Source organism: Parambassis ranga, chromosome 5 (assembly GCF_900634625.1).
Source record: "Parambassis ranga chromosome 5, fParRan2.1, whole genome shotgun sequence".
Taxonomy (NCBI): Eukaryota; Metazoa; Chordata; class Actinopteri; family Ambassidae; genus Parambassis; species Parambassis ranga.
In genome coordinates, this window is record NC_041026.1 from 28,978,544 (window position 1) to 28,994,709 (window position 16,166).

Genomic DNA, 16,166 nt, shown 5'->3' on the forward strand with positions numbered 1-16,166 from the left:
TGGATTGAATGTGCCTAAAATGATTCAGATATTTCCACTTCACAGAATGGTGTGCATGTTCCACTCTACAGACTTGTATAGATAACTTGCACTATAGATCAATTGACAGACAAACTTTAATTTACTATGATGAACAGGAGAGTGACATCAGAAGTGTCTCAGTCACAACACACAGATCCTTCAGACTTCAACAGCAGCAACACATGGGCTCAGCCTTAAGCCTGTGTGTGTGTGTGTCGTCTAATCTCATTTCACTTACTGGGTTTTAGGGAGCTAAGAATACACCCTGCTGGGACGAGATGCTGAAGCCCCGCCACCAGCTGTGTGCAGTGTGGCTCCTGGCTGCCACACGGTGCAGAGTTCAGTAAGAGGAGAGAGTTGTCCCGAGTTTGGATACTGAAAGATAAGATAAATGTGTATCGATCTCTGCAGGGAGATTTTGCTTACAGCAGCCAAACTAAATGAATTCAGCTGTGAAAAAATGAGCCCAAAAAAACTACTAGTCTCAGCTACACACTGAAAACAGTTACTGACAAACTGCTCTGAAGTTCTCTCCTCATGTGAGTGGAAAGTCTGCAGGTTCTTCAGAAAGAGAAAGCCACAGAACAGGGGCTGGTGTGGGAACCTGCTGACCTACATTCTGGGCCTGATGGTTCCTTTGCTGAAGCATTTCACAGTGAGACTGATGCCACCTGCAGCGAGCTCAGGGGAGTGTGGAAGACCTCACGGAGACAACATGAGAGCTGGATGCTTCGCTCATATGACAATGATGTTCGTGATGCATCCCAATGCATCCAGGTCAATCCCCCCCCCCCCCCCCCCCCGCCCCGAGGTCACCTGCAGCCGCTCTGCTGCTGACTGCCCAACAGAGGGGGGCAGCGAGTAGAGAAGTCAGCAATGTTGAGCAGGAAATTCTTACGTTATCACAAGACTGAGGTAAAACTGTACTAAATGTTATTACTTTAATTGAAATTAAACAATGTTTCCCCCTTTTGTGCACTGACTACAGAAATAAAGGATTTTCAAATGACAATTTATTTACTAGAAGCATCCACCACTTAAGTTAACAGTAAGCATCTGCATAATTATACATTTATCATAAATAAATATATAATATATATATATAATATATATTCAGACTTTGATCTCAGAATTCTAACTTTTTCTTTCTTTAAAAATAATATCAGAATCATTCTGATTTGAATTTCAGAATTATGAGGGGAAACGATTCCAGAACTCTGAAATTAAAATTAGAATAATGAAATAAATATCAATAAAAATTGAATAAAATTGTTAGATTGAAGTCTAACTTTTTTCAAAGAATAAAGAATTCTATATCAATCTCAAAATAAGAAAGAGTTCAAAATCCTGCAAAAAAGTTCAGATTCTGGTTAATTTAATTTTATTACATTTTAATCTTAATTTCAAAAATTAAGAGAATAACAAGCCGAAAAAAAACATGTTTGACTCCAAGAAAAAAAATTCCTAAAAGAACAGTCAGAAGTATATTGATTGTATTCTTGTAAAAGTCTAAATTCCGGGAAAAAAATGCTTGGAATTATGAGAAAAAAAAGTCAGATTTCTGAAACTGCAATTAGAAAAGTGTCTCTCAGATTTCAAAGTTTCAAAGTTCTTAGACTAGGCAGACAAATCGTTAAAATAAAGACAGAATTCTGATTTTAATTTTAGAATTATAAGGAAAAAGTCAGATTTCTAAAAAAAGAAAGAAGTTATAGCCCTATCGATCATCTATTTTTTTTTCAATTCAATTCAATTGAATTCAACTTTATTTATATAGCACTTTTTATAATCAGAATTGTCTCAAGGCGCTTCACAGGGACCCAGAGCCTGAACCCCCTAAGAGCAACAGTGGCAAGGAAAAACTCAATGATTCAGAAAATATGACACTAATAACTTTTTTCTCCAAACACAAAGATGAGTCTAAGAATATTGCACACCCCTAATGTGTTTGTATGTATGTCGATTTTACCATCCCCCATTCACTGCAAATGTAACCCACTGTAAGCTAGCAGCAGGATATGTGCTGCTGGCCAAATAGCTTTCTATGCTAGCCTAGAATGATGAAGACACAAAAAAATATTTTTAATTTAAACTCAGTCCACCCGGTGTTTATTGGACATGCTACTCCACCACAAATTACCAGTATGCCTTAAAATAAAACAAATATCACCTGTCAATCATCCATTTTAATAAGTGCTTTTTTGAGCTCCTGCTGTGTCCTTAAATGCGCATTGCTGCTCACAATCAGGACCAAAATCTAATTTACGCAAAACACACAAGCATGCGAGAGCTCACGCCAACACTAAGCAGTTTCAACCCACCGCTTCCTCTTTAGCCCTGTGTGTGTGTGTTTGTGTGTGTGTGCTTTTATTGTAACTAACTCCCATTCAGTTTGTTGAAGTGAGATCGCTGCAAGCATGTGCCACCACTGAGGGAGACACAAGCTGACTGCCTGTGAAAGAAACCATTATCCCCCACGGAGTCCCAGACATCTGGGCTCGCTACACACAGCATGCTGGCAGCCCACACACACACACACACACATGCACACACATCTGCGTATGAAATGTGTGTGACAGTGAGAGGGAGAGGACAGGCATGGACACATGCAGCACAGTGAAAAGGGGGTCATATAAGTAAAAGGTCTGAGTCAGGACGTATTACCCTAACAACCTCCACTGTCTCTATAGCAACAGGAGCTGGCACACACGCCCGGCACAAAGGCATTCTGGGAAAGCACAGGTTTTATATTGCCCCTGGCTTTACACTCCTGTGCCATCACCCCGGTAACACTAATGCTGCTCGGCCCTCTAACATTTACTCATAGCAACACACACACACACAGTGGCACACAAATCAACTGTTGCACGCACACCCACACAAATATAGTGGCCTCAGGAGAAGTTTTGACTATAGTCTAACAAGTCTCCTCTCTCTCTCTCTCTCTGTTTCCCACCCAGCTTACAACAGAACACAGAGCAATAAAAAGATACTGTAACAACATTTTTGTTTTTATAAAATTCTGTTCATTTGAAGTAGTTTAGACATCTTGTGTTGTTAAAACACACATGTATCTATATACACTGTCAATCAAATAAGCTAAATATTTTCTTTTAAAGCCTTGAGCTGTAATAGTCATTTCAAGTCAAATGCTATTACCATGCTGTATATGCTCTAGTCCTGGTAATCAACTTGGAGTGCGAGACCCCTTCAAGGGGCCACTGAGGATCACAGGACAGTTTCTGACAGAGGCCTTTTCTGCTCTGAGGTTCTTAGGTTAAATAACAGATTTAATACAATCTTTCCATTGTATTATTTTGTAATAGTAAATAAGCCTAATTTATTCATACCGTTTATGGTAAACAAATTAGGCTTTCTAAGTTTTTGTCCGGCAACTACTGACTGAAAAACTTCTGTCCTTAAACTGCCCTTGTGTGTTGTTAGTTTGGTTCCATGTTGACAGGTTATATGCAGACACACCAAAATGCATTTGAATGAAGCACGATTGTAATATTTTCTGCAAAGAACTAGAAATACAATACAAAGCTGCAGAGTGAAAATGTCCAATCGTCTTTCAGAGGAAGCATAGACGAAAGATGATTGGACATCAGGTAACAGGTACCCTTATAAAGACCATCGACTTATACTGAAGGCTATTAAAATAAAGCCGGAAACTAAAAGAGCTTCGACACTAATTAGAAAAAACTGAGGGAAACACACTAGAAATATGAATTTATCTTCCATCTACACTGATTTGTGTTCACAGTTGCATGCCAACAGGAAGTAAGAAGTAGGAGAGTAGGATGTTTAGTGAGCATCCTGTGAGTTATTTTGAAATGGCACTGAAACTGGGAGAGACAACACATATGTTTGTGTTTGGACACACGCTAGAGATAAAATATGTCCCTGTGTTCAGATCAATGCCGTTTAATATTGACCAGTAAAATCAATGATGACATCATCTTCCTTGTCTCTGCACTCTGACTTGTAAGTCATTCATTATACTGATGAAGAAAAATAAACAAAACTGCTAATGAGAGGGTAGCATAATCAGTCAGTTTTTTATTTTACTGTTTATTTGCCTTGACTAATAATCTCAATCTATGATGTGCTGCTTTGTTGCAGTTTTATTGTATTTTTCTAACTCCCCATGAGCCCACTGCACTTTCACCTGTTGCAGTGACTGAACGCCCCCATCGGGAATCTAAGTTGTGTGTTTAATTGCTGTCCTATAATAACACAGCTATAATTGCTGGTTTACACATCACTTCCTGTCACACAGATAAATCAGATTTAAATAGACCTGAATTTTCTTACGCTTCTCTTCCTCTTTCTCTATCTAGTGTATAGTTACTGATTAGCCTGGGTTGTTGTGTCCTCTGACCCCCAAAGGGTCCCAGCCATAACAGAAAGGTCAGAGGTCGAATGCCCTTTGACCTCCCCTCCTCCCCTCCCTCACTTTGTTATCCATCCTCCTTTTCAGTTCATCCTCTTTTCACCTTCTACTTAGAGGTGGATGTATTTTTTGGTAAAAGAGCTGTAGAGAGGCACAATGAGGTAGAAGAGGATGATGTCCGAGGTGTGTGTAAGTGTGTGAGTGTTAGGTATCACGAGGTCTGTTAGGGGTTAGGCCAGTAAATGAACAGCTGAGAGTGGTGATTTAGTCTGTATAAAAGCAGCACAACTGTCATAACAAAGACACTCTGACACCAGGCCAACCGGAGACAAAGAGGAGTCACCAGCCCCCAGGAGGCCCCAAAGACCCCTTTGGACACACACATACACAATTACACAGACAATGGGTAGTCATCAGGAGTCTCGCAGAGGCCTTGCAAAGGTCCAGAGGCCAGATTGAGTTTGGTTGAAAGGACCTGAGAGGTGTTCATTACAAAGCCTGGCAGGCATCACAGGACCGTATGCCACCACGGACACCCTGGATGATGCTTTCAACAGCAAGTGTAACCAAGGAAAAGATGCCATGATACAAACTCAACAGCCAATAATAAGGTAGCAATGAGTAGAGAAGGAGCTGTACAAGTAGGCATACTTCTTTCTAACTCAATTTGTAAGTTGTACAGTTAAATCTGAGCCCTTGTGGAGCCACTAGCGACCTACCGGCCAATCAGAAAATAGAATTTCTTGTTGCTGGGTGAGGTCTGAGTTTCAGCTGCAAGCAAGCCCACCATGAACATGCAGCTCATGCATCCTATGCTCTGAATGCAAGTTGTAGACGAGCTGGAGGTGGAAGAGATCCTGGAGCGTATCCCATCTGTCAATGAATGAAAAGCAGGGTACACCTTAGACAGGTCGCTAGTCTATTACAGGGCTAACATGGAAAGACAGACAACCACTCACACTCATACCTACACCCAATTTAGAATCCAGAATTAAGAGTCCCCCCTAGAGTCTGCAGGTACAGGACAGTGTGACACACTTACCTGCACATTTGCTTGACAAATGACCTCTTTACTGAGCCTTTCTTCAGAGTCAGTGGTTATATTGGTTTTGCAGAAAATGTACAACCGCTGCCCCTCCAGCAACTGGCCTAACACGTACAGGTTTAAGCAAACCTGTGAGGCACAGGTCTAACCTTCATGTGCTATTACAATGCAATGCTTCAAATTGTTGTCATGGATGCAAAAGTTTGTGTCTTTCAACCATGACCACATTGTTTCTAGATCCATGAATCAATCAATATTTTGTATCAATAATCAATCAAATGTCTATTGATAGATAGACAAAGCAAATAAACATTGCATCATGATAAGCATTTCAGAATCATTGGTTCATTCTTAGCACGCTCATCAGTCCTGTGTCCAGGAGCAGCAGCTATTTTTGGTGAAATATCTCTGCTAAACATACTGTACACTACATGCCCTGACAGGTGAGCAACAGATGTTTCCTTTCAGTTTTTTTCCCTTAAGTAAAAATTGCCAAAAAATCCCCAAAAAACCTTAATGATGTGGACTTTCTTTTGCAAATTTGTACTATTTGTGGTCAAAAATATAATTCATCAATGACCATCTATAGTCAGTGTAATCAGAAAGAGACATTTTTGTCAGGTATGCAGATATTTTTCTTAGGGGAGAAACAGGGCAATGGTCTCTGAAGGGTTCAGGACAAAAAAAATTCTATGGCAGTGCATCCTGTAAACATGATTTACGTCATGCAGTGCTGTCAGTTTAAGGCCGAACGTGGCCCCTCCATCCTATTAGGCTCTGATTAATCAGCCTTTTCTTCAGAGTCGAGGAGCGTGATGAGGAGAGGTATTGAGCCCTGTGTCAGACCCCCCATCCCCCCACCCCAACTTCTTTCCTCCACCCTGCTACCCATCCACCTGCTGTGGCTTTGTCTGTGGCTTTGGAAGAGCTTTGGCTTTCAGCAAAAAGCCAACACTGACCACACACTTCAACACGACACATACACACACACTCAAGCGTGGCTCAAAGGGTGGGGAAAAAAATAGCCGCCACAGAGCGCTGCTCTTCTCTGTGTGGAAATGCCACCGGAACAGGGTTTGGACCATGAAGGCTTTAACATTCCCTTGAAAGTCATACTGCTGATATTTTCTGAGTTATGATTGCAGGCAAGGTGAGACAAGTTTCACTGCAGGTTTTATAGGCTTCAGAGCGGAATTCTCCCACACCACAGTGGAATGATGTCTCTGCTCAGACATCCGATACAAAAATAATCAAGACACGGTGCTGCATAGTTGGGTGGAAACTGATCAGATTATAATTAGAGTTTGAAAATGACTTTGTCTCTTTAAGAACAAGCACAAAGAAGGTCTGGAGGCAATCTAGCTCCTTTATTTACAGGTTCTGAGTACTCTCTAATTTGACCTCTCAGCTTTCCATTTGTGACAATGCTAATTTGTATTTACAGTTCTACAAAATAAAGGTGTAATGTCATTGTATGAATATTTCAACAAGAGCGGATGAGATTATCGCTTTAGAAATGACGTGAACAAGGCAGAATATCTTGAAAAGGTGGATCTGAGTTGATCCCATCAGGGTGGCAAGCTGTGAAGAAAGAGTCCTATATGCTCTCTGCTAAGAGGATTTTATTAAGAAGAAAAACAATAGCTGTACGGTGGACACAAAGCGTAACTCAGGAAAGTGCTTAAGAACACAGATTAAAGGAGTTTCTTAACTCTTATCCACATTTTTTCTTCATCAGTGCACTCATGTGTACCACAGACCAAACAAAAAATCACTACAGATACAAACCAGTCTAAATCAAACCCGGAAGAACACACTCTATAGTATTGTCATGTCTTTTTATTATTAGCCTTTTAAGCTAATTGCCTAAAAGGTGGTAAATTGTCACTAATATAGGTACAGCTGAACATATTTAATGAATGATGTAATGATAGTGATGCAGTGATAACCAAAGGTAGTTATACTTTTATTATGCTATTAATGGGCATCACCCACTCTAAGAATCATTTATAATGAGTCACTGTGTGAAATAATATTAGTTTTAGTGATCCCAGCCTTTCACTTCCACCCCGTCTTGATTCAATGAGAGAGAGGCCCTGGAGCCTCAGGAGGTGTGGTTTTAGCACTGGTTGGCCCTCTCTTTCCCCACATTTACTGGCTGTGACTTCTTCTGTTTTTAGTGACAGAAGCCACAACTATGTGTGTGTTTATATCTCGGCATCCCTCAGCAGCAAACAGCTTCTCACTAACGGGAAGAAAGTGCGGCGCAGGAAGCCCGTCTGTCAGTGCTGAAAGTTTCACTTTCCATTTGCACGTTGACAGGAGAATACAGAGTGCAGTAACTGTGTCAATGCACCTTTTGAGGAACTCATTTCCCACTACCTGTGTTTCACCTGAAAAAGCAAAAAAGTCCAAACTGAGCTGGACCGCCCATAAAAGTTCCAGCTTCCTGAAAGTTCCTGGGCATTGGCTCTTGGAAAATTCATGTTTCTAAAAAACACATTATGTTCAGAGATATTTGTGAACCAAGTTCCTGTACATTATCAGAGCCCTTCCTGCAGATGACAGGAAACCAAATAGTTGTCTTCAATAAATAAATAGTTGTCAGCAGTGATGGTTTGACCAAGTATTCCAGACATCAACCACAGCAGCAGCGTGAAAACAACGACGACAGCTCCAGCCTCTTGCCACGGGTATCCCTTCCCCTGTGTCATTTTGGCCCCACACATAAACGCACACATAAACAGGCACACTCACAGCTGAATTCAATTTAGTTCATTCTTCTGTTTTTTTGAGGGTACTGAACCGCGACACCTCTTGCTGTTACCGCCGCACAACCAGCCAGGGATTTACGACTGTGCTCCTCTTTGGCTCCCCACGTTACACTGCACACACACACACACACACATGCTCTAGCTAAACAACACAAAAATTCCACCCTGCAAAGATTGTTAGATATCAAATAAGCTGCAATAATCCTTGTTGCTCATAAGGTGATATGATACATTAACTCAATAAATCAATAAATAAATCAATTCAACTCTTATTGTGTAGCCTACTTATTTTTCTGTTTCCTTACTAGCTCTTCTTTCTTTGTTCCTTACTGTATTTTTTTAGGGTGGCCTATGTACATCTTTGTACATACTTTTACCTCCTTGAAAACAGTCTAACACTCTAACCCTGGGATCATACAGAGTTTGATCACAGGCTTGTTCCATTCTCAGAACCACCTCAAGTCCTAACAGGAGTGTCCGGAAACGATTCCATCCCATGCCTGTCCAGCTGAGTTAACGAAACTATAAATTTACCTGAAAATGCCAAGTTTGCATGAGAGTCACAAGATCACACAGTAATTTGCATGTTTAAGGAAAACAACAAAGAAGCTTCTTCATTTGAGGCACCACACCTATGCATTACCACTAGTATAATATAACAAAAAAGGCTGAACAACAACATAGACTTGGTGCAATCAAAGTGGATGGTCATTGGGACATATCTATATGATATGGATTGCACTGGCTGTGATCAGCACCAGCGCTGACGGACTGCAGCACACCCAGTGGAACCAAGAGGCAAGAGAGGTCTTATGAAAGAAATGTACACAAAGGGATACCCTTAAACAGCCCAGCAGAGCTAGGCCAGACCAGACCTGAGCACTACACAAAGGCAGTAAATGTAGACTATTCAAACTACTGCTGATTTTTTTTAATTATACAAAATGCATTTAAAAAAAGGGTTGACAGTCTTGTGCATAATGATGTTTGCATAATAAAGTGTTGTGCATCCATGCAATACTGGCAGTAGTCAGCTCCCCCTCATCAGCTATGCCCCCATGCCCCCCCACATCTCCTAACTTACCGCTGGACTCTGAGGTTTTCCTCTGCACACCTCTGTTGTCTCTGTGCTGGACTATCAGATGGCAGACAGGGATTTGGAGTTGGGATCTTTGCTGTGTGAGGTCAAAGCTCTGCTATTTCCAGTCGGAATCACAGTTCCGCAGAAAACCACAGCGTCAACCTCGCAATCCCCAATTACCAGCACACACATATGTGAACCCGCGCGCACACACACAAAGCACCAAAAGACAGCAAGGTAATGCAGTGAGGTATGGACAAGACACACAAAGGGAAGAATTGCCTGAAATGCCATTTACAATCAACTTAAAATCATCAGGAGTTAACAAGAGCAGAGACCTTTGTGCTTGAATAAGCAGAACTATGATACTATGATACCAAAAAAAAGAGCAATACTCAGTTCAGGTGATACCGATTAGCAGCCTTTTTAACAGCATACTATATATCATTCACATGTCACGTACACAGTCATGATTAGGATACCACAATAAGCATATCAACGAAAGCTCTGGCCTAAACAGTAAACTTTACGATACAAACTGTTTCATTGTATGTTGCAGATCCATTGGCTGCACTGCCATTCCCCTTTCTCTTAACATAATATAATATATACAATATATTAAGAAATTCCATAGAGCTTCTTGTGAGCAATTATTGTAGGAAGATTCAATTTTAGGGTCCCTTAACTGTCCCCTCCAAGATTACATTATATGGGGAGAACAAATAGTTAATTAATTCGTTATAATTGTTTATTCAACAGCAAAGGCCCCAAAATTATTTGTTCAAGTTCAAAGTCGTTGAGTAATACAATTTCCAACACCATGAATTTAACCATGAGTTGGGGTGTTATTTTCCGTACATAGCATTATTGACCAAATGTGGCCTTTTTCATAAGAGTGTGTAGTTCTGTGGGTACTGTGAGAAATAGATTTTACAAAAAGTTGTATGTGGTTCTGGTGATTGTTTTTTATAGTTACCACGGACAAATCTTCTGTGATGTCACCTATATGTTTCTGAAGTGCAATTTTGAAAATCAGCGTGCAAGTGAGTCCGCCTAAATCCATGTTCTTGATCTGCTCCAAAGAATTCTGGCCTTAGAGCCTGTAGTAGAAATTGACAAGCTGATACATACATGGAAGCGATCTGCCTGAGGGATGCGGCTACACATTAGCATCAATTAGAACTGTTAACTTAGCTGCCCCTGGAATCGATCTATCAATCACGCTCAAACTCATGTCAAACTCACGGCCTTAAGTTGTTTGCAGTGACACAGCATCTCCTTCCAGCCTGTAGACTACAGGACACAGCCACTGTGTTCAGGCCAGATGCCTCTCCCTGCCTTCAGCTGACCCATCTCCATGGTGTGATTAAGAAATAAAAGCTGGGAAAGACAACAAATAACTTTTCTGGTACATGCCTTCAGATATACTCACACATGCAGCACAGCCACACACACACACACAAGTGTGCTCTGCCATAAAACCACTGGGCTCCAGAGACAAAAGCCTTGTCATGCTCTGGTGGGGTCCTGTCACTAATCCACACAGCTTTAGGGGTTGCAGACAGCAGACACACACACGATGTGTAGATGTATGTGAAAGAGAAATTTGACACACACGGTGCTTGGATTTGTGAACACATACTTTCACGCACTCTCTCTCTCACGCACAGACACAGACAGTGGTGTTGTGTAGCCGGCTGGCTGGGTGTTAAGGCCAAGCAGAGCTACTGGCGACAGGTTGGAGAGAGGAGATGGCTCACTAAGCCTAATCACACAGGGGAATGCTGTCTGGGGCACCTGACCATCAGACATTTCACAGTGTCTGTTTGTGTATTTGCTTGCTTACTTACATGTAGTTTTGTATGTGTGTGTGTGTGTGTGAACTCCGGGCAAGGGCAGTCATAATTGGGGCTTATCGCCCTGATCGGGGCAAAAGGAGAGGTGCCAGTGCAGGATTGGGGGGCGTCTGACCGGAGCTGCGGTTGAATGGGTGATGTGGGGGGGGGGGGGGGGGGGGGGGGGGGGGTTGTAATGAGTCATCCAGATTCTTACGGGCAAAGCCTCACACAGCCGGAGAACATATTCCATACACTGAACACAGTCCATCCCATAAAACTCAGCATCAATTACTTTAATCCACAGATCAAAGATAGCACAAAATGTTTGATGTTCATCTGTTCTGGTCATCTGTTCATATTCTCTGGAACCTGCTAAGGCCAGATCCCGGCTCCAGCTGATATGTCCGGTTTGCTCTTAGTATATCAAATTGCCAACACATTGGAATGATAGTGGATTTTATCAGCAAATAAAATACAGCCCAACCTGACCTCGGTGGGTCTGAGCCAATTTATGTGAGGCTGTTTAAAACTTTGGTGTGTGTGTCTGTGTGAAGCCACAGAGGAGTTTGTAAAATTGTCTTGAGTTAAGTGTCTTTGCCAGATGTCAGGAATATAGGTGTGTTGCAAAGCACCATCAGAGGTTCAACTATACACAAAATATTACAATAAGGTAGTTAGATCATTGTGATAATTACCAGAGATGTGGTCTGGGACATACTTTTAACAACGTGTTTACACAACTCCAACTATTGTGTTTAATATTCAGGTGGACCCAAATGCAGACACAAGATGGCCAAACAGTCCAAGGGAAAGTGAGCTTTAATAAAGCCCACAAAGTACCAACTTTATCTCCTTGCTGTAAAAATACTTCATGCACTAAGCAGAGTGAATTCACAATCAAAATCAGTCCTCTTTACAAAAATGAATATTTGAATCTGTTATTGAAGTCTTGACAGAGATGGAAGTTGTGAGATTTTGGAAGTGCAGCAACACCCCACACTCCATTGATTTAGAAGAATCCCTTTGAACACAGGTTGGTATTGTTGTTATCAGAGGTGTGAGAGGAGTTTTCAGTGGTGTCCAACATCTGCAACCTTTTTAGCAGACTCACTTTACAAAAGGGTTTGTCATGGGGTAGACCTGAGAGGAGTTTAAAAACAAAAGCCTAAAAGGACTTCTAAATGAAGATAATAGATGTTGCTTGATTGGAGAAAGCATTCCTTTGAATACACCTAGTCCTTTATATTGCTAACACTAAACATGACAGGGTCTGGCAAAAAGCAATAATTGGAGTGAAGTACATGGAGGCTCACATTCCTGGTGGATTCCTTCATTCAGTTTCTAGTTCTCCAAAATGAGTGGAAAACTGTATGCAAATGTATCAAGGAGAGTCTGTGCCTGACAAGGAGCTCTCGAGACTCTTTTGCTTCAAATTCTGCTAAATAACGGATGGAATTCAGCTGTCACCGGTCATGGTCATGTATTATCACCATCCAAGGTATCTCACAAACACCTTGATGAACTTTCCCTAAATTCGCCAACAAAGTCCACTTGAACTCAAGGCTAAACTGATAAGAATATAGTGTTAAAAGGTCCAAACTTGCAAACTAGCCTGGTCAGTGAAGGCAATCATTTTAGTTTATATATTTAATTTTGAGCTTTTCTTTTTTAGAACATGTTTTTTCTAATTGCCTTGTGGAGCATGTGGCTTTCTTTAAACATAACACAGTGATGTTCAGCATCTGAAAAACCTTGCATTTTCTGTTCCAACGTGACTTCCTGGATTCCTGGATCCTAGACCCGGTGGTACCTTAAGCAATATCCCCCACTAACACAGCCCCTGTGAAGCGTTAAACAAAGGGCTATTTTCAGTCTGAATGCCCACAACTCCCGATCTACCTCATCCCTTGTTTCAGTCAGAAAAAACATAGCATGAACCCCATGAAACCATACATCCCTCAACAATGCACCGATATAACCCTACAGCTTGTTTACGCTAATGTATAACAGCACTATAATTGCTGGTGCATTTTCATGCCTACCCTTTGACCTTTTATACAGGCTTCGCCCTTTGGCCTCAGCTTCTCCATCTTACAGTACTATCAACACCCCAAACCCAAAGGAGCAGCCATTATTGTTCTGCCCTGTGGTTCAAGTATGTCGTTGCTTCATCCTGCTTCCAATATGGTTATGATTAATCACTCTACCAGTAATCGGAGTGCCCTTCTTCCCCTCTGTTCCCTCTCTCTTCTTCCATGGGCTCCAGATTACTGTCTGATGTTGGGGCATGAGACAATAGGATCCAGATGCGTGATCGATGGAGGACGGACGATGTTCATAAGCAGCAAGGCATTGTGGTTTAGAGTTACAGATGTACAGTCCTGTCCGCTGGTCTGCCTCGTGGCTGCACGGGTGATTAATGGGACTTTACTGGCAGCGAGAGAGACCTGTTTCCGCTCTGACACAGATACAGAAAAATGTTGTGTACAGTGCAATGCTGATGCATGGATTGCTTTGCACACATCTGTAAGCGCAGAAACCCCCTGTGTGCCCCACTGTCAAAATGATGGGTTCCAATGGGTCAGTGGGTCGGCAGATTGGATGTGATGGAGGGAAGATGATGAGGAGAAAGGCAGCCAGGATGAAAGAATGATGGCATGTAGGACACAGGGTGGGTATATGACTGCTGGTTAGGTCACTGCAAATTGTCTTGTAAGTCACATGATCGGCAGGCAGGGAGATATCGTCATGTAAATCATCATCTGGAAAGAATAACTGAGGCGCACATTCATGCTTAAACAATGCACTCACAAGGAAAATCGCCACAAATCAATAAGTGATAACTGCCTAATGCTGTCATTCCTCTACATCTTCTCCATATACCAATGCCTGAGTATCATCTCTCATGTCTCGTTTTTCTCGAAAAGAGAAAAAAAAGCGCATCAGAGCAGAGCCCCGCCGACTCTCTGGCCGCCATACAGGGCCGTATGGCATAGCTGCGAGGTCATATGCTGAGCAGATGTGGCTTGTGTGGAATCTCTGGGTGGCTCTGCATGCTATCTGATGATAAGCAGAGAATCAGATCTGATCGCAGCTGACTCAGTTATCTTTCCATTTGCAATGAATCTGTCTGATTTGTTTAGTAGTCTGTGTTTTTCAAATATGCAACAAACAAATGCATCCTATGTAGAAAACATGTACTGCACTGAGAAGCATGTGTGTCGGCCTTCAGAGAAATATATATTGAGTCTGTTAGCCACACAACTCTATGGCATCTATTCTATTTTGTATATAGTTTTTGAGTCTAAATTTGAAGACGTTTCCTAAGGAATTACACCTGAAACATGTCTTCGCCTAATTGAGATGGGCGTAAATACACAGAGACTTTAACCTCATGTCTTCTGCAACACACATTTCTCCAAATTTGAAGGCCCTCTCCTGAAATCTTCACATTTTATTGCTTCTTCTGGTAAATTCTTGTACTGTGCATTCCTTTAGACTTAATTGTTAGGTCACCTGGCCAGCTACCTAAATTCTTTTTCTATTCTATACAAAGAGAGACTTATCATACAACAAATGTTGTTGATCTGAATGCCTGTGATGTACTTCTGTAAAGTCAACACACAAAGTTATCATTATATGCTTCAAATTGCAAAAATTATTTAATAAACAGTAGTTTGAAACATGCAAACATGAAGTTTTTCAGGCCATTTCCCACTGGTTTGTCATAATACATAGATTGATTAATCATGGTCAATCAATCAATAACCCCAACAATCATGAGCTGTACATCTAGTAGACTAGACACCTTTATAACTAGAAACAAACAGGCACATTCTGTCCATGTACCTTTGGTCCAATAATGTGACTAAATAAATATATTGAATTGTGTTAGAAGTAATATCAATAGTCTCTCATTAGGCTCTTCTTCCTGCATTCGTTTTTAACTTGCAACTGAGTTCACAACTTTTTTTCTTTCAGCTTCACACTCACTCACACACACACACACACACACTCAAATGCTTCCCCACAGTTTACCAAAGGTATCAGTCTAAGTGTCAGGGATTAAAAATACAAAAGCTTAAATCAACACAACGTGATTAAAATCTCAGTGTGAGGAAGGCAACCAGGTTTAACACTAAAACCACAGCCACTCCCAAATGTGAGTTCACTACCAAGGTCTCTCTTTGTCTACTGAACGGCTGCATAGTGGCTTCATAGTGTTTTTTTCCCCTACATTTGACTGGGTCTGGCATGGTATTGTGGCTCTGGGGTGATTTACAATATACACAATATGATACAATATTATATTACTCAAGTAATGTAATTAAAGTGAGATTCTGCAGCTGAAAAACTGGAATTTGTATTTTGGCAGGTTGAAACTGGTGAATGACTACACAAAGATGCCCTCATTCCATCAAGGTGGTAAAACACCCAGAATGCACTCTTACCTTCTGTCTGTCATTTTTGATATCCTCTGTCACTTATCAAAACACACTAAAACTGTTCAGACCACATAACAAATTAAGATAGAGTATTGAGCAAAACATTAACATGTGCAGGCAACATGCTATTGTGTGAGTTCTAAACAGTGTGAAGAGTGTGAATGAATATAAATACATTGTAATATAGTGCCCCAAATATAAAGGAATTTGAAAAATTCATTACACATGCATCTGACTAGTACAGTAGTGAAAAACATCCCTCCACCCTGCATTTGGACCACTCAATATTCTTATCATCTGGTTCTTATTAACTCTTATTAACTGTGTTTCCATCTGCTTTAAACTTGTTTGTTGATTATAACTTGACTAATGAATGTGTATCATTAAGCATCAACAGAAATATTCCACAGAAAATCTGGCTATGTAAATAACTCTCAATCTGCACTAATTATGGCAACTTGCTATAATTACAGAATAAAACTGGGTGCAACATACTTAATGAGCTTATTATCAGTGTGGAAGAAGTAAAACCACACTGTTAAAAAAAAGCAGACACTTTTTAGCAT